The sequence below is a fragment of the Hyla sarda genome, chromosome 5 (genome assembly GCF_029499605.1).
Source record: "Hyla sarda isolate aHylSar1 chromosome 5, aHylSar1.hap1, whole genome shotgun sequence".
Taxonomy (NCBI): Eukaryota; Metazoa; Chordata; class Amphibia; order Anura; family Hylidae; genus Hyla; species Hyla sarda.
In genome coordinates this window covers 285,222,649-285,248,625 of record NC_079193.1, presented here as the reverse complement: position 1 = coordinate 285,248,625, position 25,977 = coordinate 285,222,649, and the positions used below count along the sequence as shown (strand labels likewise).

General features: G+C 41.4%; 1 protein-coding gene across 2 annotated transcripts in view; it reads right to left on the bottom strand.

Moving 5' to 3' along the window:
- The window catches only part of SNTG1 (syntrophin gamma 1), a 647,197-nt gene that overhangs the window by 395,789 nt on the left and 225,431 nt on the right, over positions 1-25,977 (bottom strand). For both annotated transcript variants that reach the window (XM_056521890.1, XM_056521891.1), the window contains exon 2: positions 22,341-22,382. The gene's annotated coding sequence lies outside the window, so the exon portion shown is untranslated. The remainder of the gene's footprint in view (positions 1-22,340; positions 22,383-25,977) is intronic.

Genomic DNA, 25,977 nt, shown 5'->3' with positions numbered 1-25,977 from the left:
AGTATAGTTCCCCCACATTATGTGCAGTAAAGTTCCCCCACATTAGGTGCAGTATAGTTCCCCCACATTAGCTGCAGTATAGTTCTCCACATTAGGTGCAGTATAGCTCCCCACATTAGGTGCAGTATAATTCCCCCACATTAGGTGCAGTATAGTTCCCCCACACTAGGTGCAGTATAGTTCCCCCACATTAGGTGTAGTACAGTTCCCTCACATTAGGTGTAGTATAATTCCCCACATTAGGTGCAGTATAGTTCCCCACATGAGGTGCAGTATAGCTCCCCACATTAGGTGCAGTATAGTTCTCTCCACATTAGGTGCAGTATAGTTCCCCCACATTAGGTGCAGTATAGTTCCCCCCATATTAGATGCAGTATAGTTCCCTCACGTTAGGTGCAGTATAGTTCCCCACAGTAGGTGCTGTATAGTTCTCCCACATTAGGTACAGTATAGTTCCCCCACATTAGGTGCAGTATAGTTCCCCCACATTAGGTGCAGTATAGTTCTCCACATTAGGTGCAGTATAGCTCGGAGCTATACTACACGTAATGTGGAGAACTATACTGCACCTAATGTGGGGAAATATACTGCACCTAATGTGGGGAGCTATTAGCTCCCCACATTAGGTGCAGTATAGTTCTCCACATTAGGTGCAGTATAGTTCCCCCACAGACATACAGCCTTCAGCCACATAGAGTGTATGGCTGGAGGCTGTATGTCTGTTTACGGCACCACTTTAGTGTTCCGACCACCGGTCCTCCGGTCCGGGATCATGATCTACTGCTATGGCCTATAGACCATAGCAGTAGGTCCAGGGACCGGAGGAGCGGTGGTTGGAGCACCGAAGATGACGTGATGCCAGCTGGTACTGGTGACTTACCATGCTGTCCGGAACGCGTCCTCCTCGATGCTCCGCTCCTCCGTTACTATGGGCGCACGCACGGGACATCAGTGACGTCCCTGCATGCGCTACCTCCCGGTAGCCCCTGTGTTTTTAAAGTTGATGCAGAAAGGTAACAGAGACATCCTTGTGTCCTGAAAAGATCTTCCCAGATGATGATTGAGAACAATCCATGACACTGGCAGGTCTCAGCTTTGCAAAGGGGGCAGTGCATGCTTTAAATTCTGCAGGGTGCCCAAACTTTTGCAGATGCCATTTTTTTTGTTTTCTGTTATTTTGAAAGTGTAAATGATGGAAATAAAATCTAACTTTTGTTGACATATTATAAGAATGTCTAATCTGTGATTTGATGCCTTTTGGAGATTTTTCCATCTTTCCTTGGCTTCTTTATGCACATTAATACAAATGTTTACCTGGGGTGCCCAAACTTTTGGGCCATAGCATCAATGCCTTTCTTTTACTGGAACTGCTGACACACTCCAGCCACATGATGTCTAGCATTGTCTTTCATTAGGAGGAATCCAGGGCCAACTGCACCAGAATATGGTCTCACAAGGGGTCTGAGGATCTCATATCAGTATATAATGGCAGTCAGGCTACCTTGGCATGCACATGGAAGCCTGTGTGGTCCCCCAAAGAAATGCCACCCCACACCATTACTGACCCACCGCCAAACCGATCATGCCGGAGGATGTTGCAGGCAGCAGAACTTTCTCCATGGCGTCTCATATCACCCTCATGGAGTCTGTTTCTGACCGTTTGAGTGGACACATAATGGAGGTCGTTTTGCAGGGCTCTGGCAGTGCTCCTCTTGCTCCTCCTTGCACAAAGGCAGAGGTAGCGGTGCTGCTGCTGGGTTGTTGCCCTCCTATGGCTTCCTCTAAGTCTCCTGATGTACTGGCCTGTGTCCGTGCTCTGGACACTATGTTGACAGACACAGCAAACCTTCTTGCCACAATTCGCATTGATGTGCCATCCTGGATGAGCTGCACTACCTGAGCCACATGTGTGGGTTGTATACTCCGTTTTATACTACCACTAGAGTGAAAGCACCGCCAGCATTCAAAAGTGACCAAAACATCAGCCAGGAAGCATAGGAACTGAGAAGTGGTCTGTGGTCACCACCTGCAGAACCACTCCTTTATTGGGGGTGTCTTGCTAATTGCTTATAATTTGCCCCTGTTGTCTGTTCCATTTGCACAACAGCATGTGAAATTGATTGTCAATCAGTGTTGCTTCCTGAGTGGACAGTGGGATCTCACAGAAGTGTGATTGACTTTAAGTTAAATTGTGTTGTTTAAGTGTTCCCTTTATTTTTTTTTTTGAGCAGTGTAGATAGATAGACTATTTTATCAAATGTATTCATATCTAGATATCTCTCTTTCTCTATCTCTCTCCTCTCTTTGCGACAGAAATTACCGTGCAACAGATTTTTTCCCTGCAACTAAAAAGATTGGGAAAAGTGCAACAGATTAGTAAATACCAAGAGAAAAAAAGGTCGGAAATGCAAAAATTTAACACAAACCAACACTCCACTCTTAGTAAATGAGGGTCATTGGGGGACATTTATCAATGTTTGCTTATGTATTCCTTTTTTTTAGTTATTTTTTCCTTACAATTTGTTGTACGTTAGCAATTTTGTTGTTGTTGTTTTGGTAGTGGCTTTTTCTGCTCCATGTCTGAGCTGGAGTAAATTTTGTAGTTTTTTTCATGCAATGGGACTTTTTTGCAACTTTCGCACTTGATAAATCTCTGACCACTGCAAGTAAAAATTCACTTTTTGCTTCGATTAGCAAGTCTTTTTTTGTTTTTGTTTAGGGCACTGTATAATCAAAAAGTCTCACAAAAAATAGAGTAGCCGCACATGCAACTTTTTTGCGACAATTTTAAGCAAAAAAAAAAAACCCTACTAAATGCTTTCATAAATGTCCACCATTGTGTACAAATTTAAAATGTTGCACAAAATTATTCACAGATGTACGCACAATTTATATATACACTGTAAACACTCAACCCAAAGGTAAAAGGGTGACATATTGCAGAAATATGTATGAAAATGCATGCACATTTCTCAGAATTTTGTACAAAAACTGCACGAACAACAGCTTTGTGCACAAAAGTTAGTAAATCCTTGTCCAGCTGATGCAACATATCTGTAATTCAGTGGCGTTGCTAGGGTTGGTGTCACCCGGTGCGGTAGAAAATGGTGTCACCCCCATACCTCCCCCCTCCCCCTCAGTAAGTTTTTAGCCTGTTGTGACAGACACCACTGTTGTGGCGCATTGTGAGAAATTCCAGTATAATAATCAGATATACCAGTTGCCACAGAATGGGAAAGTGTTAAAGAAGTTTTCACCATTTAAATATACAGCTCCCAGAATTACTTAAAGGGGTACTCCACTGGAAAACATTTACTTTTATATCAACTGGTGCCAGAAAGTTAAACAGATTTTTAAATTACTTCTATTTAAAATCTTAATACTTACAGTACTTATAAGCTGGTGTATGCTCCACAGGAAGTTGTGTAGTTCTTTCCAATCTGACCACAGTGCTATTTGCTGACACCTCTGTCCATGTCAGGAACTGTCCAGAGCAGGATAGGTTTGCTATGGGGATTTGCTCCTACTATGGACAGTTCTTGACATGGACAGAGGTGTCAGCACAGAGCACTGTGGTCAGACAGAAAATAAATTAAAAAAGAAAATAACTTCCTGTGAATCGCTTATACAGCAGCTAATAAGTACTGGAAGGATTAAGATTTTTAAATAGAAGTAATTTACAAATCTGTTTAACTTTGTAGCACCAGTTGATTAAAAAAAAATGTTTTCCAGTAGAGTACCCCTTTGAGCAGTGGTGAGGTTATGCTGGGAGTTGTAGTTTCACTCACCATAACTGTAGAACTGACAAGTGACTACAGCTCTGATAGGACATAGTGAGGAGAATGTACAATGATATCAGTGACTACAGGTGACATCTTCTCTATAGTGAGGAGAATACACAATGATATCAGTGACTACAGGTGACGTCTTCTCTATAGTGAGGAGAATACACAATGATATCAGTGACTACAGGTGACGTCTTCTCTATAGTGAGGAGAATGTACAATGATATCAGTGATTACAGGTGACGTCTTCTCTATAGTGAGGAGAATACACAATGATATATGTGACTACATGTGACGTCTTCTCTATAATGAGGAGAATACACAATGATATCAGTGACTACAGGTGACATCTTCTCTATAGTGAGGAGAATGTACAATGATATATGTGACTACAGGTGACGTCTTCTCTATAGTGAGGAGAATACACAATGATATCAGTGACTACAGGTGACGTCTTATCTATAGTGAGGAGAATGTACAATGATATCAGTGACTACAGGTGACGTCTTCTCTATAGTGAGGACAATACACAATGATATCAGTGATTACAGGTGACGTCTTCTCTATAGTGAGAAGAATACACAATGATATCAGTGACTACAGGTGACGTCTTCTCTATAGTGAGGAGAATACAGAATTATATCAGTGACTACAGGTGACGTCTTCTCTATAGTGAGAAGAATACACAATGATATCAGTGACTACAGGTGACGTCTTCTCTATAGTGAGGGGAATACACAATGATATCAGCGACTACAGGTGACATCTTCTCTATAGTGAGGAGAATACACAATGATATCAGTGACTACAGGTGACGTCTTCTCTATAGTGAGGAGAATACAGAATTATATCAGTGACTACAGGTAACGTCTTCTCTATAGTGAGGAGAATGTACAATGATATCAGTGACTACAGGTGACGCCTTCTCTATAGTGAGGAGAATACACAATGATATCAGTGATTACAGGTGACGTCTTCTCTATAGTGAGGAGAATACACAATAATATCAGTGACTACAGGTGACGTCTTCTCTATAGTCTTCCCTTATCTAATTCAGATGGTACATACCGCCTGGTCCAGCTAAAACTTCTGTCTGTAGAATGTGACGCCCAGATGTCTCCTCACTATGTCAGCGCATTCTCATCCTCTATATGAAAACAATTATTATTATAAACCTGCCAGACACTGTATCCTCTAAATATAATACTACTATACACTATACTCTTTGATTATAAACCTTCCATACACCATACCCACTGAATATAATAATACCACACACTGTACATACTGTACCCTCTGAATATAAATCTGCCACATACTGTACCCTCTGAATATAATACTATCACATACTGTACCCTCTGAATATAATACTATCACATACTGTACACTCTGAATATATTACTACCACCCACTGCGCCCTCTGAATATAATACTTAGAGATGAGCAAACTACAGTAAATTCAACTCGTCACAAACTTCTCGGCTCGGCAGTTGATGTCTTTTCCTGCATAAGTTAGTTCAGCTTTCAGGTGCTCCCGTGGGCTGGAAAAGGTGGATATTGTCCTAGGAGAATCTTTCCTATGAATGTATCCACCTTTTCCAGCCCACCGGAGCACCTGAAGGCTGAACTAATTTACGCAAGTCATCAACTGCTGAGCCGAGAAGTTCGTGACGAATCGAATTTACTGTAAGTTCGCTCATCTCTAATAATACTACCACAAACTGCGCCCTCTGAATATAATACTACCACCCACTGTGCCCTCTGAATATAATACTACCACAAACTGCGCCCTCTGAATATAACGTTGCCATACAGTGCACCCTCTGAATATAATACCACAACCACAGTAACACCCCTCAACATCCGTTAGCTGATGCTATTACCATGGGAGGGGGGGTATTGGTGGTGTTGCTAGTGGATGATCGGGGTGCTACTACTGGGGGAGGGTGTTGCTGAAGGATGATGAGGGTGCTACTGGCCATCCCCCCTGGCAGTATCACCCCCATCATCCATCGGCAGGATCATCCTCCTGGCAGGAGCACCGCCATCATCCACCATCAGGATCTGCTGATGGAGGTGCTGCTGCTGGGGGGGGGGGGGGGGGTAGTTGCTGGCAGATGATGAGGGTGTTACTGCCAGGGGGGGAGCATTAGGTAGGCAGCAGTTCCCCCACATTAGGTAGGTAGCAGTTTCCCCACATTAGGTAGCATCTTTTCCCCACATTAGGCAGCATAGATTCCCCACATTTGGTACCAGTTTCCCCACATTAGGTAGGTACCAGTTACCCCACATTAGGTAGCAATTTCCCCACATTAGGTAGCAGTTTCCCCACATTCGGTAGCAGATTCCCCACATTAGCTAGCATAGACTCCGCACATTAGGTAGCATAGACTCCGCACATTAGGTAGCATAGACTCCGCACATTAGGTAGCATAGACTCCGCACATTAGGTAGCATAGACTCCGCACATTAGGTAGCATAGACTCCCCACATTAGGTAGCATAGACTCCCCACATTAGGTAGCATAGACTCCCCACATTAGGCCGCACGTTCCCTTGCAGGTTCCCCACAATGCGTCAAAGTCTCCCCACACACACACACACACACACAAAAAAAAAACACATACAACACAGAGAGACACACACACAAACACACACAGTCAGAGAGACACACACTCACAGACAGACACACAGAGTCACACAGTCACACACACACAGAGTCACACACAGAGTCACACACACACACAGAGTCACACAAACACACAGTCACACACACACAGAGTCACACAAACACACAGTCACACACACACACACAGAGTCACACACACAAACATAGATAGAGACAGACACACACACTCACCCATCCAGCGCAGCGATCCTTCTCACCGGGCGCAATGCGAGTGACGTAACTGACGTCCCCCTGCGCGGCCATGCGGTGTGACGTCAGGCCGGCGCAGACGTGGGAGCGGAGGCCGGGCACAGTACTGGTGAAGGTGAGGGGGGGGGGCGTGACGACGGACGGGCGCACTGAAAGGGGGGGGGGGGTGCTAACGGACGGGCGCACCGCACACACAGCACAGGCGGGGGGGTGCTGACGGATGGGAGGCCGGTCGGGCACATAGGGGGGTGTCAGTGTAGCTGGGGAGGGGGTGTGGGTGCTGCGGAGCGTCTTGGTGTCACCCCATTAGGTTGGTGTCACCCGGTGCGGGCTGCACCCCCCGCACCCGGGTCGCAACGCCACTGCTGTAATTTACACATCTGATTTTTCTGGCCAAAAATTCTGCCTTTTTCTTTTGGAAATTCATCAAGCAAACATACATCACTTTCACCTTCATTTCAGGATCTAAATCTCTGCACATGAACATGTTGAAAAAAGTGTTAACCAAACAGTCTACAAAATTAGTTAAAGGGGTACTCAGGTGAAAAATATTTTTTTTTAATCAACTGGTCCTAGAAAGTTGAACAGATTTGTAAATGAATATTTTTTTTTCTCTAGTTCTTTTCAGTCTGACTACAGTGCTCTTTGCTGACACCTCTGTCCGTGTCAGGAACTGTCCAGAGCAGGATATGTTTGTTATGGGGAATTGCTTGTACTCTGTACAGTTCCTGACATGGACAGAGGTGTCAGTAGAGAGCACTGTGGTCAGACAGAAGATAATTCCAGAAAGAAATACAACTTTGTGTGGAGCATAGAGCAGCTGATAAGTACTGGAAGGATTAAGATTTTTAAACAGAAGTAATTTACAAATCTGTCTTACTTTCTTGCACTAGTTGATTTGAAAAAAAATTTGTTTTCCAACGGAGTACCCCGTTAATGGGTGTACTTGCCGTGCACCAAACTTTGGTGCTCGAGAGGAGAAAAATGTGGTGCATCATTTGTAGAAAGTTACCCTCACTGTGTTTGTGTAAATGATCGCCACACAAAATATTGACACTTTTGGCCCAATTTGGACTTTTCCACATAAAGGTGTATTCAGATTTGTTGCCAAGATTTAGACATTAACCCTTAAGGGACTCTGTCCATTTTCACCTTAAGGACTTTTTTGCAATTCTGACCAGTGTCACTTAATGCACCTTTACCTTTTATTCTGATTCCGAGATTATTTTTTCGTGACATATTCTACTTGAACATAGTAGTAAATTTTCGTTGTTACTTGCATCCTTTCTTGGTGAAAAATCCTAAAATTTCATGAAAATTTCTGCTTGTAAGGAAAATGGACATTCCAATTAAATTATATATTGATTCACAAATACAATATGTCTACTTTATGTTGTCATCATAAAGTTGACATGTTTTTACTTTTTGAAGAAATTAGAGGGCTTCAAAGTATAGCAGCAATTTTCTAAATTTTAACGAAAAATTTAAAAATCTGAATTTTTCAGGGACCAGCTAAGTTTGAAGTGGATTTGCCTTTCTGTGAAAAATACCCCATAAATGATCCCATTATAGAAACTGCACCCCTCAATGTATTCAAAATGACATTCAGAAAGTTTGTTAACCCTTTAGGTGTTTTATAAGAATAGCAGCAAAGTGAAGGAGAAAATTTAAGATTTGTTTTTACACATGTTCTTGTGGAGCCATTTTTTTTAACATTTTTACAAGGGGTAAAAGGAGAGAAATCCCCCCAAAATTTGTAACTCAATTTCTCTCGAATAAGAAAATACCTCATATGTGGATGTAAAGTGCTCTGCGAACGCACTAGAGGGCTCAGAAGAGAAGGAACGACAATGGGATTTTGGAGAATGAGTTTTTCTGAAATGGTTTTTGAGGGCATGTCACATTTAGGAAGCCCCTATCGTGCCAGAACAGCAAAGAAAAAAAAAACACATGGCATACTATTTTGGAAATTACACCCCTCAGGGAATGTAACAAGGGGTACAGTGAGCCTTAACACCCAACAGGTTTTTGACGAATTTTCGTTAAAGTCGGATGTGTAAATGAAAAATTTATTTTTCACTAAAATGCTGGTTTTTCCCCCAATTTTTTATTTTTACAAGGGATATATGGAGAGAAATCCCCCCAAAATTTGTAACCCAATTTCTCTCGAGTATGGAAATACTCGATGTGTGGACGTCAAGTGCTCTGCTGGCGCACTACAATGCTCAGAAGAGAAGAAGTCTCACTTGGAATTTTGAAAGAAAATTTTGCTGAAATGTTTTTTGGGGGGCATGTCACATTTAGGAAGCCCCTATGGTGCCAGAACAGAGGGAAAAAAAACACATGGCATATTATTTTGGAAACTATTCCCCTCAAGGAACATGACAAGGGGTACAGTGAGCCTTAACACCTTACAGGTGTTTGACGTATTTTAGCTGAAGTAGGACGTGAAAATTAAAAATTAGATTTTTTCACTAAAATGCTGGTGTTTTCATTTTCACAAGGGGTAATAGAAGAAAATGCCCTCCAAAATTTAGAACACCATTTCTGTAAGGAAATAACCCGTATGGAAATAACCCATATGTGGATGTAAAGTTCTCTGTGAACTACAATGCTCAGAGGAGAAGGAGCACCATTGAGCTTTTGGAGAGAGAATTTGTTTGGAATGGTAGTCAGAGGCCATGTGCGTTTACAAAGCCCCCATGATGCCAGAACACTGGATGCCCCAAACATGTGACCCCATTTTGGAAACTGCAACCCTCACTTAATATAATAAGGAATGCAGTGAGCATTTATACCCCACTGGTGTTTGACAGATCTTTGGAACAGTGGGCTGTGCAAATGAAAAATAAAATTTCTCATTTTCACGGACACCTGTTCCAAAAATCTGTCAGACACCTGTGAGGTGTAAATGCTCACTGCATTCCTTATTACATTCCGTGAGGGGTGCAGTTTCCAAAATGGTGTCAAATGTGTGTGTGTGGGGGTGGGGTGTGGATGGGGGTCCACTGTTTTGGCACCATGTGGGCTTTGTAAACACACATGCCATCAATTCTGGACAAATTCCTCTCCAAAAGCCCAATGGCGCTCCTTCTCTTCTGAGTATTGTAGTGCACCCGTAAAGCACTTTACATCCACATATGGGGTATTTTCATACTCAGAAGAAATAAGGTCACAAATTTTGGGGGATTTTTTCCTATTTTCCTTGTGAAAATGAAAAATGTAGGGTTTAGTAGCAGTTTAGTGAAATTTTTTTTTTTCAATTTTCACATCCAACTTTAACGGAAATGAGTCAAACACCTGTGAGGTGTTCAGGCTCACTATATCCCTTGTTACGTTTCGTGAAGGGTGTAGTTTCCAAAATGGGGTATGGAAATACCCCATATGTGGTCCTAAACAGTTTCCTTTGAAATACGATAGGGCTCTGAAGTGAGAGAGACCCTCGGATGCAAGCGTTACAATTGCCTCCGCTACCAAAAATATTCTACGCCAGTGATTCCCATACAGGGTACCTCCAGCTGTTGCTAAACTCCCAGCCTGCCTGGACAGTCAGTGGCTCTCTGGCAATGCTGGGAGTTGTTGTTTTGCAACAGTTGGAGGCTCTGTTTTGGAAACACTGCCGTATGATACGTTCATCATTTTTATTGGGGGGGGGGGACAGTGTAAGGGGGTGTATATGTAGTGTTTCACCCTTCATTTTGTGAAGTGTAGTGTTTTTACGATACATTCAGAAAGGCGGGGGTTTACGGTGAGTTTCCCGCTAGGAGTTTGAGCTGTGGTGGAAAATTTGCTGCAGCTCAAACTTGAAGCAGGAAACTAACTGTTAACACCCCCACCCGTGAAATTGTACCCTGTACATTCACATGGGGGGGGGGGGGAACCTCCAGCTGTTGCAAAACTAAAACTCCCAACATGCACTGACAGACTGGTTGGAAAACCTTCAGTTAGGTTCTGTATTTTACTCTGTATTTTCCAAACAGTGTGCCTCCAGCTGTTGCAAAACTACAACTCCCAGCATGTACTGATCGTAGAAGGGCATGCTGTGATTTGTAGTTATGCAACAGCTGGAGGCAAGCAACTTCAAATCCCAGCATGCCGAGACAGCCGTTTGCTGTTTGTGCATGCTGGGAGTTGTAGTTATGCAACATTTGGAGGACCACAGTTTAGAGACCACCGCACAGTGATCTCTAAACTGTAACCCTCCAGATGTTGCAAAACTACAAATCCCAGCATGCGCAGACAGCAAACTGCTGTGTGAGCATGCTTGGAGTTGTAGCTTTGCAAGATCTAGAGAGCCACAGTTAAGAGAACACTATACAGTGGTCTCTAAATTTTAGCCTTCCAGATGTTGCAAAACTACAAATCCCAGCATGCCCACACAGCAGTTTGCTGTCTGCTCATAATGGAATGTGTAGTTTTGCAACATCTGGAGGGTTACAGTTTAGAGACCACTGTATAGTGGTCTCCAAACTGTGGCCCTCCAAATGTTGCTAGACAACAACTCACTGCTCAGCTGCATGATCGCCGCCGCTTGTAGAGGATTGCACGCCGCCGATCACTGATAATGTAAAATGAATCATGTTTTTATGTTCTAGATAGCAATATTAGCAATGGTTCAGAGTGGGCATGGAATATTTATCCGGTGCCAGAAAAATGAGACAAGTAGAACTGCAATGAAATCTATGAGGAAATCTGGAGCTGGAGGGTATTCATTCACATGCAGATAGATGTATTGTAATATAGTGAGAATGAGAACTGCTAACAACAAAACTTGTACAAGAATGTATTACATTTCATTTTAAGCAGATTAATGGATTTGGGTGACAAATAACTGATGATTAGTAAATTCATCAAAAAGAGAAATAATAATTATCCATGGAGACAAAATAGATTGTGAATTCATGATATTCTCTAACATTGCAAAAAAAATCAATGGGATATATGTATAACCAGATGTAATGTAGATCAAATCCATCATTTTACAATTGGGCTCGGTCCACACAATGTACATTTTTCTGTTTGCATTTTATTTTACAAATTAGAATAGTTTTTTCCATAGCTGTAATAAAAAATATTATGGCCTAATTTTCCAGGAATTTTATGCAGTGTGAACCCAGCCTTAGATGCTGTTTGTAATAGAAATGTTGAAAACTGTCCAGAGCAGGAGCAAATGCCCACTGCAAACCTTTTCTGCTCTGGACAGTTTCTGACATTGGCAGAGGTGGCAGTAGAGAGCACTGTGGTCAGACTGGAGATAACTACACAACTTCCCCTGGAGCATACAGCAGCTGATAAGTACTGGAAGGATTAAGATTTTTTAAATAGAAGTAATTCCTCCGGGGCCTGATGTAACGCCTTACGGCGTGAAACAGCGGCTGTCGTCCATGAGTACGCTCCTGCCGTCCTACCTCTGCTCGTGACACGGGGTACAGCATGATTAATGTTCCTACAATGAACAAAGAATGAAGTGCTGCAGCAGGATCTCCAGGTGTGTGCTCTGATTTCTAGTCCATTCCTCTTTTAAGTTTATTATTTACAAATCTGTTTAACTTCCTGGAACCAGTAAACTCGAAAACATGCTTTTGACTCCTTTAACAGGACTTTTCCCAGTAACATCCTTGGCACAAAGAACTCATATACTGTATCTGAAAATGTACCAATATGCATGTATTAATGTAAGCTCTTAAATAATCCACAATAGAAAGATATAGGGCCTCATTTCCTAAGGCTATGCCAAGAAGATTTTGTAGGGTTTTTTCTGTTCCATGTTTCTTGTACCAGAATTTTCATTAAAAAATCCAAAAAAGCCTACTAATTCTCCACTTTACTTAGAAAACTCTACAAAGGGGTGTGGTCATCAGGGAAAAGGGATGTGCCTCCAAAAAAATTACATTTTCGAGAGAAACCTACAAATTGACAAATAAATCCACATAAAATGTGGTGGATTTGAACCCGACAGTTCTGAGCAGGTTTAAATGAGCAAAATGTAGGGAAAATTGCCCTATTGCCGGATACAATAGTAAATACCATGGAAAAATACCTGTCGAAAACAAAATCCCACAAAGAAAACTACATTCCACTCTTAGTAAATGAGGACCATAAAGTGTCCACTCTATCTGGAATCTTGGATTAACATCTGCTGGAATTTATAAATTACCAGATTTACTCGAGTATAAGCCGACCCGAATATAAGCCGAGGCCCCTAATTTCACCCCAAAATCCCAGGAAAAGTTATTGACTCGAGTATAAGCCTAGGGTGGGAAATATATAATCCCCCCTGTCATCATCCAGACCCCTGTCATTAACACCCTCATCATCATCACCCTGTCATCATCCCCCCTTCATCATCACCGCCTGTCATCATCCCCTTGTCATCATCCCACACCCCCTTCATCATCCCCTTGTCATCATCCCACACCCCCCTTCATCATCCCCTTGTCATAATCCCACCCCCCCTTCATCATCCCCTTGTCATCATCCCCTTGTCATCATCCCACATGCCCTCCTTCATCATCCCCTTGTCATCATCCCCTTGTCATCATCCCACACCCCCCCCTTCATCATCCCCTTGTCATCATCCCACACCCCCCTTCATCATCCCCTTGTCATCATCCCACACCCTCCCTTCATCATCCCCTTGTCATCATCCCACATCCCCCTTCATCATCCCCTTGTCATCATCCCACACCCCTCCTTTCATCATCCCCTTGTCATCATCCCACACCCCCTTCATCATCCCCTTGTCATCATCCCACCCCCCCTTCATCATCCCCTTGTCATCATCCCCTTGTCATCATCCCACACCCCCTCCTTCATCATCCCCTTGTCATCATCCCCTTGTCATCATCCCACACACCCCCTTCATCATCCCCTTGTCATCATCCCACACCCCCCTTCATCATCCCCTTGTCCTCATCCAACACCCCCCTTCATCATCCCCTTGTCATCATCCCACACCCCCCCTTCATCATCCCCTTGTCATCATTAGTGTTGCTCGCGAATATTCGCAATTCGAATATTATTCGCGAATATCGCATATTCGCGAATTCGCGAATTTCGCGAATATAGCGCTATATATTCGTAATTACGAATTTTCATTTTTTTTTTCTTCACAGTACACATCACAGTGATCACCCCTCTCTGCTTCCAGCTTGTGTGGTGTAAAAAAGGCTCTAATACTACTGTGTGAGACTGGCGTGCGTAAATTCGCATATGCGAAAATTAGTGTATGCTAATTTTCGCATATGCGAATTTTCGAGTATGCGAATTTCCTATATGCTAATTTTCGCATATGTTAATTTTCGTCTACGCAAAATTTCGCATATGCGAAAATAAAACGAGAATATAACGAATATGCGAATATTCGCGAATATATGACGAATATTCGTCCATATATTCGCGAATATTCGCGAATTCGAATATGGCCTATGCCGCTCAACACTAGTCATCATCCCACACCCCCTCTTCATCATCCCCTTGTCATCATCCCACACCCCCCCTTCATCATCCCCTTGTCATCATCACCACATGTCATCAGTCCCCCCCCCCCTTCATCATCACCGCTTGTCAATGTCTGATACAGTGGTCTTCAACCTGCGGACCTCCAAATGTTTCAAAACTACAACTCCCAGCAAGCCCGGGCAGCCATCGGCTGTCTGGGCTTGCTGGGAGTTGTAGTTTTGAAACCTCTGGAGGTCTGCAGGTTGAAGACCACTGCGGCCTTCGACATCATCCAGCCCCCCCCCCCCTCTCACCCCCTTTAGTTTTGTACTCACCTCCACTCGGCGGGACGTTAGAGTGCGCTGGTCCGGTGCTGCAGGACTGTCCGGTGGGGAGGTCGTCCGGTGGGATAGTGGTTCCGAGCTGCCATCTTCACCGGGGGGCCTCTTCTCCGCGCTTCGGGCCCGGAATAGAGGCGTTGCTTTGACGACGAAGCAGAGGGACGTTGGTAATGAACGTCCCTCTGCGTCGTTGTCAAGGCAACGTGACTATTCCGGGGCCGGGCCCGAAGTGCGGAGAAGAGGTGAAGATGGCAGCCCGGAACCACTATCCCACCGGACGACCTCCCCACCGGACAGTCCTGCAGCACCGGACCAGCGCACCCTAACGTCCCGCCGAGCGGAGGTGAGTACAAAACTAAAGGGGGTGAGAGGGGGGGGCTGGATGATGTCGAAGGCCACAGTGGTCTTCAACCTGCGGACCTCCAGAGGTTTCAAAACTACAACTCCCAGCAAGCCCGGACAGCCGATGGCTGCCCGGGCTTGCTGGGAGTTGTAGTTTTGAAACATCTGGAGGTCCGCAGGCTGAAGACCACTGAGGGCGGAGAGTTCACTCGAGTATAAGCCGAGGGGGGTGTTTTCAGCACGAAAAATCGTGCTGAAAAACTCGGCTTATACTCGAGTATATACGGTATATATTTTAAATTATCGGTTCCAAGTTTTTCAGTTCAAAATTAATACTGATCCAAATTTCCTTTCCTTTTCCAAGTTAACTTTCCTCCAGTTGTCTGAGCTGAGTGACTGCTTCCCTGAGGCATCGCTGTGAAACTCAACCATGTAAGATCTTGGTTTTACCACCTGCTGAATAAGTCAGCATGTAACAAATTCATCTTTTGACTACCTTCTGTGATTCAACCTCTGGGAACTCATTAGCGCATCTACGTCTTTTCTATATTTCTCCGCTAAAAAGCCACCTGTAGATTATTTATTGCTCTGTGTAGACAATAACCATTCATAAGTTTAAACTGTTTGATCTGGTTTACCCAGGATTTTCTAAAAAAAAATGCTTATTGATATTTTCATCATTGGTTTTAAAAGTAAACACTGTAAAATGTTCTGGTTTAAGAAGAAAATGTATTAGATTTTTTTATTTTTATTTATTTCTCTATAAAGTATGACATCATAAAATGTGTTACTATCTAATATGCATGTGTTTAAAATTCTGCTCACATATCTTTCTCATACCAGTACAGTAGCCGCTGTATCTGGATATTAGAAGGGTATAGCTTATAAGTTAGTACTGTGTAATACATCCATAGACTATCTGACTAACACTAAACATTGCATCGGTCATTTAACCCTCCTCCTTTCACACACACACACACATCATGTGACCCCCTGGCATTCATCTATCCATGGGCCACCTGAATAGGAATAATGGTGAAATAATAACAATTGCATGGTTAAAGGGGTATTCCGGCTTTATGCATACAACAGATAAGATGAGTGATCGCAGGGGTCCCGCTGCTGGGGACCCCCATGATCTCAGTTCAGCCCCCAGCATTCGGTGCTGCCTCCGAGATGGGGACGTGACATCATGGCTACACCCCCTAGTGAGGTAACACCACGCCCCTCTACCCTGCCTATATAAAGTGGTTGATAACATTGGTGCCTGTCTGTAGACACTCTTGTCACATTTTGTGAACAAGCAAAAAAATAAACAAATACATTTAAAAAAAGTTATAGAAAGGAGAGGAAAAAGAAAACACTGCTTTTATACTGGCAGTTGCACTTACAGTATGAGGAAGGGAATTATTTCCCAAAACGCGTCCTTGCCACCATATGTATTTTATTGCTTTTATATGCTAAGAAATACATTGATACTTGTTTTCAATATATATATATATATATATATATATATATATATATATATATATATACAGATGCAGTGTCATTTCCAGTGTACATTTTTAACTTTTATCCAAAATCTACAATAACAGGTTCCCGCTGAGGGTATCGGTTCCAGACACTGACGGGCTACATCTTCATCTATGCTGTACCTCAGACCTCTCCATTATAGATACCCGAGGAGTTACACAAGGTGCTGCCCTCTCTATTTTTTCTTTTCCTTTCTCTTTATACTGACAGTGACAGACATAATGCTGAGTCAGGTAGTAATACAGCTTCTCAGTAAACTACTACTTATGTTCCTCACCTGCTCAATACCTGGACAATATTCGAATGCTAGAAGTCTGAATGTGAGGATGTGTGTGACATGACCTGACGACATGTTAGACTATGGTACAAGTCAACTAATCTGTGGGCTATACCATTTTTTGTAGGGTCTACTGCACTGGTATGAAACCAGAATGTGTCCAGAAGTAGAAAATCATGTTTTTTTCTATATTCTTTAATATTAAATTAGGAAGTAAATAGTGAGATAACACGATTCTCAGCCACTTAACCTTGTAAATGGGCACTGTCACTAAAAACTATTGCTTTGTCATAGAAACATGTCAAAAGTTTTGATTAGTCGGGGTCATGGTGCTCAGAGTCCAACTGACCGATAGAATAAGGGTATTCCGTGTCCGCATTCATTTAGCTGAATTCTGCATTTTTTTCTGCATTTGTAGAATTTATGCAGCATCTTCTGCAGAGTTTCCATTAGAATTCTGCAGGATTTTTCAGTACAGCTATAAATGTGGGGACATAATATTAGTAACATGCAAATTCTGTGCCAATGCCGCACAAATTCAGCGCACATTCTGTGCGAATTCCGCACTTTACGCAGAAATTCAAACCTCATTGACTTCCATAGGATTCCTCTGCAGAATTCCACAAACTTTTAAGACAAGACTTATATTTTTGCAGAAGGCTGAATTTCTGCCGCTGAAATTCTGCAGTGGAAATTCTGATGTGTGAATGAAAGAGCGGAATCCCATTGAAGTGAATAGGCAATTCATTTCTGAAGAATTTACTGCAACATTTTCATGCAGAATTCCGTGTGGACATTCCATGAGAACAGCTCTGTGCTACAAGACCAGATGTATTGTGAGTTAAGCTGGGTTCCCATATATCAGGCGTCTGGCATAGTTTTGCTCTGGCATGCAGTGGAGGGAAACTGATGCTAGAACTTATCCCATTCCTTTCAATGGGACAGTTCACAATCATCCAGCGTCTCAATTTTGACGCCGAATGGTTGGACAAGTCGGACAGCACCGGACGGGGAAACGCAGCAAGCTGTCCAGCTTCCAGAAACAATGGACGCCGGATGCCATACAACTGATGACAACTTATCATCAGTTGTGGCATCAGTTGCATCCAGATTTAGGCTGAGTTCACCTATGCCGGATGTCGGACATATGTGAACACAACCTTATAGGATATATGCAGTCACGCAGTTACCCTCCTCTCTCTACTAATTCTACTAAGCACTCTGACCCAACCAATCAAAAATATTGATGTCTCTATAGCAATGTTTCACATCCAGTGTGCGTCCAGCTGTGGCATAACTACAAAGCTCAGCATGCCCCAACAGCCTTTGGTAAGGAAACACTGGTCTACAGTAATGACAGGCCTAAAGTGAAGCTCTTGGGCCAAAACAAAGGACTTATAACAGGGCTGAACACACCATGGGCCATTTATAATAATAGATACTTCTTACATGGCAGTGTTGCCATTGGCAATTACCATATTTTTCGCCCTATAGGACGCACCGGCGTATAAGACGCACCCAATTTATAGGTGCAAAACCTAAAAAAATAAAGATTATGAACCTAATAGTGGTCTTCAACCTGCGGACCTCCAGATGTTGCAAAACTACAACTCCCAGCATGCCCGGACAGCCAACGGCTGTCCGGGCATGCTGGGAGTTGTAGTTTTGCAACATCTGGAGGTCCGCAGATTGAAAACCACTGCATAGGAGGTAATACTCACGTGTCCCCGCCGCTCCCGACCCATCACCGCTGCCCTGGATGTTGCTCCATCGCTGTCGCCGTGTTCCCGTCGCTCCGGAACGTCTCTGCTGCCGGCCAGGTATCCTCGCTCTCCATCGCCGTCATCACGTCGTACGACGCGACGACGTGATGACGAGGAAGGAGAGTGCCGGCATACAGGGGATCCCTGAAAGGAGAAGACACTGAGGAGGCAGGTAAGGTCCCTTCCGGTGTCCTGTAAGCACTAACCCGGCTATTCAGTCGGGCTGTTCGGGACCGCCGCGGTGAAATCGAGGCGGTCCCGAACAGCCCCACTGAACAGCCGGGTTAGTGTCACTTTCCCTTCAGACGCGGTGGTCAGCTTTGATCGCCGCATCTGAAGGGTTAATACAGGGCATCACCGCGATCGGTGATGTCCTGTATTAGCCGCGGGTCCCTGCCGTTGATGGCCGCAGGGACCACCGCGATAGGGGTGTATTCGCCGTATAAGACGCACCAACATTTTCCCTCCAGTTTTGGGGAAGAAAAAGTGCGTCTTATACGGCGAAAAATACGGTAAATTCTATGTCTGCACTAATTTTTATAGAATAAAAAGAAAAAAGGAAGATTCAAGCTCTTCTTGTAAACTTGTATTTTCGGAAACAGAGGTAAATGGTGATATCTGAAGAATAACCACTTACATTCCGCATACATATCTCTACTCTGAATTCACCCATATTACAGAAAATAACTTAATATGAAGAGCAAATTGATTCTTTTCTTTCAAAAACAGAACTCGGTATCATATACCACAAAGGCTTTTACCAGGCTAATGCAATGATCCCTCTGTCCTCATTTGGGTAAGAGTCAGCCATTCTTTTCTTACATTCTACGTCTCATTTCCTACTAATTTCTGCTTTTATTTAATGTTCTACCAGCTTAGCTGAAAATGGAGTCTTCCTGAGAATCCTGACAAAGAGGTCATTGGCATTTAAAAATGTCGAAAATTTGTATTCCTTTTACCTGCTGCATCACTGGCATAGCATAAGGATATTGTATTATTTATTGAACTTTATATATCACAGGTAGCATTTTACATATTAGATATTTTTTTTTTAGACCTAGTCAGTTGTCTCTGTGCTTGGTTGGGGGCAGATATATTTGTCGGAGCTCTAATTTTTTCCACTAAATATTTCTAAGGAAGATATAAACCATCTCTCACCACTTCTACAGTAACCGTCTGCATGAATAGGCCACGAGCACTTGCCAGAGTCAATGTCCAATAGAAGTTAAAGGTAGGCACCATCATTCCAGGTAAAAATCTATCTTGTTTATTAAGTGAAGTCATAAATATATTTAAATCAAATCCGTACCACATTAAAATACTACTCATTAGGCCTGAGGTGTTTCGGTCTTACAACCTTAATCATAGACCCATGGTTAAGGTTGTAGTACCAAAACGCGTCAGGCCTTATGTATAGTGTTTTTATGTTGTGTGGAATTGATATACATATTTTTATGACTTAATAAAGATGATGGATTTTTACATGGATTACAAGAATTGTGCTGCTGAACTACCTTTCACTTCTTTTTGCACAATGAAAATTTCTGGTTTAATAGTTTTCATTGATATTTTTTAATGCAGATTCAACACATACAAAATATATAAGTCAAGTAAAATAATAGTGTTATATTAGATATATCACTTATTTACTCGGCAAGTGCTGAAAAGCGAACATAAAGGATAAATAAATAAATTAATTAATTAATGAATTACTTAATTAAATCAAAAACTAAATATGAAGTACTTTATGGAACAATTAAGTAATATATATATATATATATATATATATATATATATATATATATATATCAAAACAATACCTAGTAAAAGCACATTAAGACAATTTAAAAAGTCTAAATAAAGTCCATAAGATAAGCCACGTGGTACAATGAGATGAGTTAGTCCCCTAAATATTTCCTTGTTGAATGTTGCTTTTAAATGCTTAAATGTCTTCCTCTTTTACTTAAAGGGGTACTCTGGTGAAAAACTTTTTTTATTTTTTTTTAAATCATCTGGTGCCAGAAAGTTAAACAGATTTGTAAATTACTTCTATTAAAAAAAATCTTAATCCTTCCTGTACTTATGAACTGCTGAATACTACAGTGGAAATTCTTTTCTGTTTGAAACACAGAGCTGTCTGATGACATCATGAGCACAGTGCTCTCTGCTGACATCTCTGTCCATTTTAGGAACTGCCAGCGTAAAAGGAAATCCCCATAGCAAACATATGCTGTTCTGGACAGTTCCTAAAATGGACAGAGATGTCAACAGAGAGCACTGTGGTCATGATGTCAGCAGACAGCTCTGTGTTTCAAAAAGAAAAGAATTTCCGCTGCAGTATTCAGCAGCTAATAAGTACAGGAAGGATTTAGATTTTTAACAGAAGTAATTTACATATCTGTTTAACTTTCTGGCACCAGTAGATTAAGAAAAAAAAAAGTTTTTCACCAGAGTACCCCTTTAAAGAAGCAACAATGCATAAAAAATGCATCTTATGACAGCAGTCCAAGTAGCCTAAGCATGTGAGAGTCATAGAGGACAGGATCCCTGTTCTGAAATTCTGATGCAAACAGAACCTTGAGAAAGAATATTCCAGAATATTGTAGCAGCTGTTTCGTGGTATAGGAATTCAGTGAAAACAGTTCCTCTATAATCTTCCCCATTCTTGTGACATCCTGTTGCAGTGCTCTCGAGTTGTTTAGAAGCATACTTGATTCCTGTTGTGCCTTTTTTAATGTTATTCTAGCTTCAGGGCAAAAATTATGGTCATATCAGAAAACAGCATAGTGCCATTGGTATACGTCATGTTCAGGTGCAGAACTACTGCTGCAGCAGCCATAGCGGCCGCCACATGGCTGACTGTGTGTGTGTGGAGGGGGGGATGGGACAGAGCCAGGCACACAGACATACCATGCTCAGAGGGAGCCACAGGCATCTTTTTGTATTTTGCAGAAAAAATGTGCAATTTGTGGCAGACTCTAATACCTATAAGCAGTGAGTGCAAATGTCCTTTAAGCCTCTCCAATTGTGCCCAAAAGTTTGCACACCCTTGGAGTACTGATACTTTTTGTACCATTTCTAAAGAAAACATAAGTGAGAAAGTAAAATACATTGGGGGAGATTTATCAAAACCTGTAAAGAGGCAAAATTTCCCAGTTGCCCATAGCAACCAATCAGCTTGCATAAAATCTGCAGCATGCACAGTACGTGTGAACATACACTAAAGCTGGGCTCACATCTGTGTCAGAAGCTCCATTCAGGGCATCCATCGCAGACTCTTTTTGGCACCAGGCTGGACCACTTCACAATGAAGATGATGGGAGCCCAACCGACCCTGTTGACTGTTATGGGGTCCATCTGGTTTTTCATTTGTGCTCATCATTTTGCACAAGTCTCGCACGACAGATAAATACTGCATGCAAAGTTTTTTTTTTTTACTTCCGCAATTTGAATGGATTCTGCGATGGTGGTTGGAAACTGAGCAACTAATGCAGCTGTAAACCTAGCCTTCGGGTCAGTTCACATGTGCATATTTTCTGCTGCAGAACTGCTGTAGCAGATTTTTCTATCCATTGACGTCAAGGGCAGCAAAATCTGCTGCACCAAATCTGAAGCAAAAAGTGGCACTTGTGAACCGTCTTTTCTCAAAAGTGTAGTAGACCGATTTTGTTGCCAGTATTTCAATTTACACAGGCTGTATGTATATGTATATATATATATATATATATATATATATATATATATATATATTATTATTATTATTATTATTATTATTATATTTTTTTTTTTTTTTAAGAATTTGCTTCAACCACTAATGTGACTCTTCATGTTCTGGTTGTTAATACAAGAGAAGCTTTGTATGAAACCATACTCTTTTCCATAAGCTCCATACACTTTTTATGAAGACCAGATAATGTCACTATTGTCAACCACAGAAAAGAGCAGCTGCAATCTACATATAACATCTTATAGTATTACTTACCTTTCGTATCAGATGAATACTTAATGTCTGAATCTGGATCATCTGAAAAAAGAAAGAAAATTCTCATTGAAGATTTATAACAAAATCTTAAAATGAACCAATAATGTCATTAAATGTATTGTTTCTGTGCTACATAGGCAGTAAATAACAGGACACAATGTTGTAATAAACTTATCATATTCAACTATTCAATTCAAATAAAATTACAACAGCCAGAAAATCATCCCAGAATCCTCAGTGTGCTGCCAAATGGTACCACTGTACATCACCATATTACAGAAATATTTTCCCTAAAGCAACTGCTTCTAGGCAAGAATACATTTATAATACAGCTTATATTTTACTTCTGTTGTATTCCATGTAAGAATTCAGAACAGAAAGAAAAGAAAATCTGAAAATGTGAAACTGAAGGCACACAGAGGTATATTACAGCCCTTATATTTTGATGGACATTTATAGACTAATATGGACAATTTGTTGTACATACTATACAGGTGTATGTTGTTTGTATTATTGTTCTGTTGTTGTTTATTATTGTAATGTTTTATATTTTTAAATAAGCAATCTATAGGGCTATACATTTCTCGGTGACCTATCACATATTTGTACAGATCAAGCTTTTAGGAAGTTATAATATAACAAAGGGGCTCTATATATATATATATATATATATATATATATATATATATATATATATATATGTATATATATGCACTTGCATGAATAAGCTGAAAACTATTTGGTCATTGACATATGAAATAATTCCAGATTTTAAAGGGTAAAATAAGACATTCTTTAAGAAATGTGTTGCTACAGTCATGGCCATAAATGTTTGCACCCCTGACGTTTTTCAAGAAAATGAAGTATTTCTCACAGAAAAGGATTGCGGTAACACATGTTTTGCTATACACATGTTTATTCATTTGTGTGTATTGGAACTAAACCAAAAAAGGGAGGGAAAAAAGCAAATTGGACATAATGTCACACCAAACTCCAAAAATGGGCTGGACAAAATTATTGGCACCCTTTACTTAATATTTGGTTGCACACCCTTTGGAAAAAATAACTGAAATCAGTCGCTTCCCATAAACATCAATGAGCTTCTTACACCTCTCAGCCGGAATGTTGGACCACTCTTCCTTTGAAAACAGCTCCAGGTCTCTCTTATTGGAAGGCGCCTTTTCCCAACAGCAATTTTAAGATCTCTCCACAGGTGTTCAATGGGATTTAGATCTAGACTCATTGCTGGCCACTTCAGAACATTCCAGCACTTTGTTGCCATCCATTTCTGGGTACTTTTTGACGTATGTTTGGGGTCATTGTCCTGCTGGAATTCCTAAGATCTCAGATGCAAACCCAGCTATCTGACACTGGGCTCTACAGTGCGACCAATATCCGTTGGTAATCCTCAGATTTCATGATGCCTTGCACACATTCAAGGCATCCAGTGCCAGAGGCAGCAAAACAACCCCAAAACATAATTGAACCTCCACCATATTTCATTGTAGGTACTGTGTTCTTTTCTTTGTAGGCCTCATTCCGTTTTCGGTAAACAGTAGAATGATGTGCTTTACCAAAAAGCTTTATTTTGGTCTAATCTGTCCACAAGATTTTGTCCCAGAAGGATTTTGACTTACTTAAGTTCATTTTGGCAAAATGAAGTCTTGCTTTTTTATGTATCTGTGTCAGCAGTGGGATCCTCCTGGGTCTCCTGCCATAGCGTTTCATTTCATTTAAATGTCGACGGATAGTTTGCGCTGAAACTGATGCTCCCTGAGCCTGTAGCACAGCCTGAATATCTTTGGAACTTGTTTGGGGCTGCTTATCTACCATCCGGACTATCCTGCATTGACACCTTTAATCAATTTTCCTCTTCCGTCCACGCCCAGGGAGATTAGCTACAGTGTCATGGGTTGCAAACTTCTTGATAATGTTGCACACTGTGAACAAAGGCAAATCTAGATCTCTGGAGATGGACTTGTAACCTTGAGATTGTTAATATTTTTCCACAGTTTTGTTTCTCAAGTCCTCAGACAGTTCTCTTCTCCTCTTTCTGTTGTCCATGCTTAGTGTGGCACACACAGACACAAAATGCAAAGACTAAGTGAATGTCTCTCCTTTTTACCTGCTTTCAGGTGTGGTTTTTATATTGCTCACACTTGTTACTTGCCCCAGGTGAGTTTAAAGGTGCATCACATGCTTGAAACAATCTTATTTATCCACGATTTTGAAAGGGTGCCAATAATTTTGTCCAGCCCATTTTTGGAGTTTGGTGACATTATGTCCAATTTGCTTTTTCTTTCCTCCCTTTTTTGGTTTAGTTCCGATACACACAAAGGGAATAAACATGTGTATAGCAAAACATGTGTTACTGCAATCCTTTTCTGCGATAAATACTTAATTTTCTTGAAAAATTTTCGGGGTGCCAACATTTACGACTATGCCTGTATGTTTTTGTATAGAATATGTTCTATTACCAAACTCCACTGTATAAAATAATTGGAAAAGTAAAGGTTATATATTAAATATTTTAAAAAATGACCTGTGAGCAAAAAGTGACCTGTCAGAAGTAAATTTCGGGGTGTAGATAAGCTCATGGCTAGGGAACATAGTGAACACCTCAGACACTACACTGAGAATCTCTTTTTTCGATAAGAGGCACAGTTAAGATAAAGACAGATGTAAAGTTTGGTTTGATGAATGGTGCAGCAGGCAGAGGATACATGTGAAGAATATGTACAGAGTATACTCTTATTTCTGAAGCTATTACTGTCACAATGATAACCCAAAATTAAAGCCATATGTATTATGATCAAATATTATGCCTGAAACATGATCAAAGAACATGTAACTAGGATGTCCTAAAAAATGTGCAAGTATGATTTTGTGGAATTTATTAAGTAAATTAAATTAAATCATTACAATATGTTATTTTTTTATTGTTCTATGCAAATGCCATTTCATTCCAGGATTTAGTCAAATATGACACACATTTTAGGTATAACAAATTTCACACATAACATAGTACTGTATCCTTATTATATGGCATCAGATAGTACAAGCTTTTTTTCTCAGGGGTGTAGCTGGGGTGACATTTTCCCTGTGTGCAGTTAGGGTTGATGGAAAGAGGATGCCAGTCTGACCTCTCTGTCTGTTTAGGATGCCAGTGGTACAGCCGCCCAGCACTTATGTATCAATGAATATTAAAAGGGTAATCCGGAGAAAACCAAATATTTTTAAATCAACTGGTGGCAGAAAGTTAAACAGATTTGTAAATTATTTATATTAAATAATCTTTATCCTTCCAGTACTTATCAGCTGGGGAAGTTGCGTGGTTGTTTCTAGTCTGACCACAGTGCTCTTTGTTGCCATCTCTGTCGGTGTCAGGAACTGTCCAAAGCAGGAGAGGTTTGCTATGGGGATTTTCTTCTGCTTTGGACAGTTCCTGATACAAACAGAGGTGTCAGCAGAGAGCACTGTGGTCAGACAGGAAAGAACTACAAAGACCCAAATCTTTAGACCCAAAATTTCCAGTTTGTTTTATTGCTGCATGGAACAGAATCTCAAAAATTCTGTGGCTTATTTAGAATTAAACCTTTTTGAAGTGACCACCCAAAATTACAGTGGTCTTCTGCGT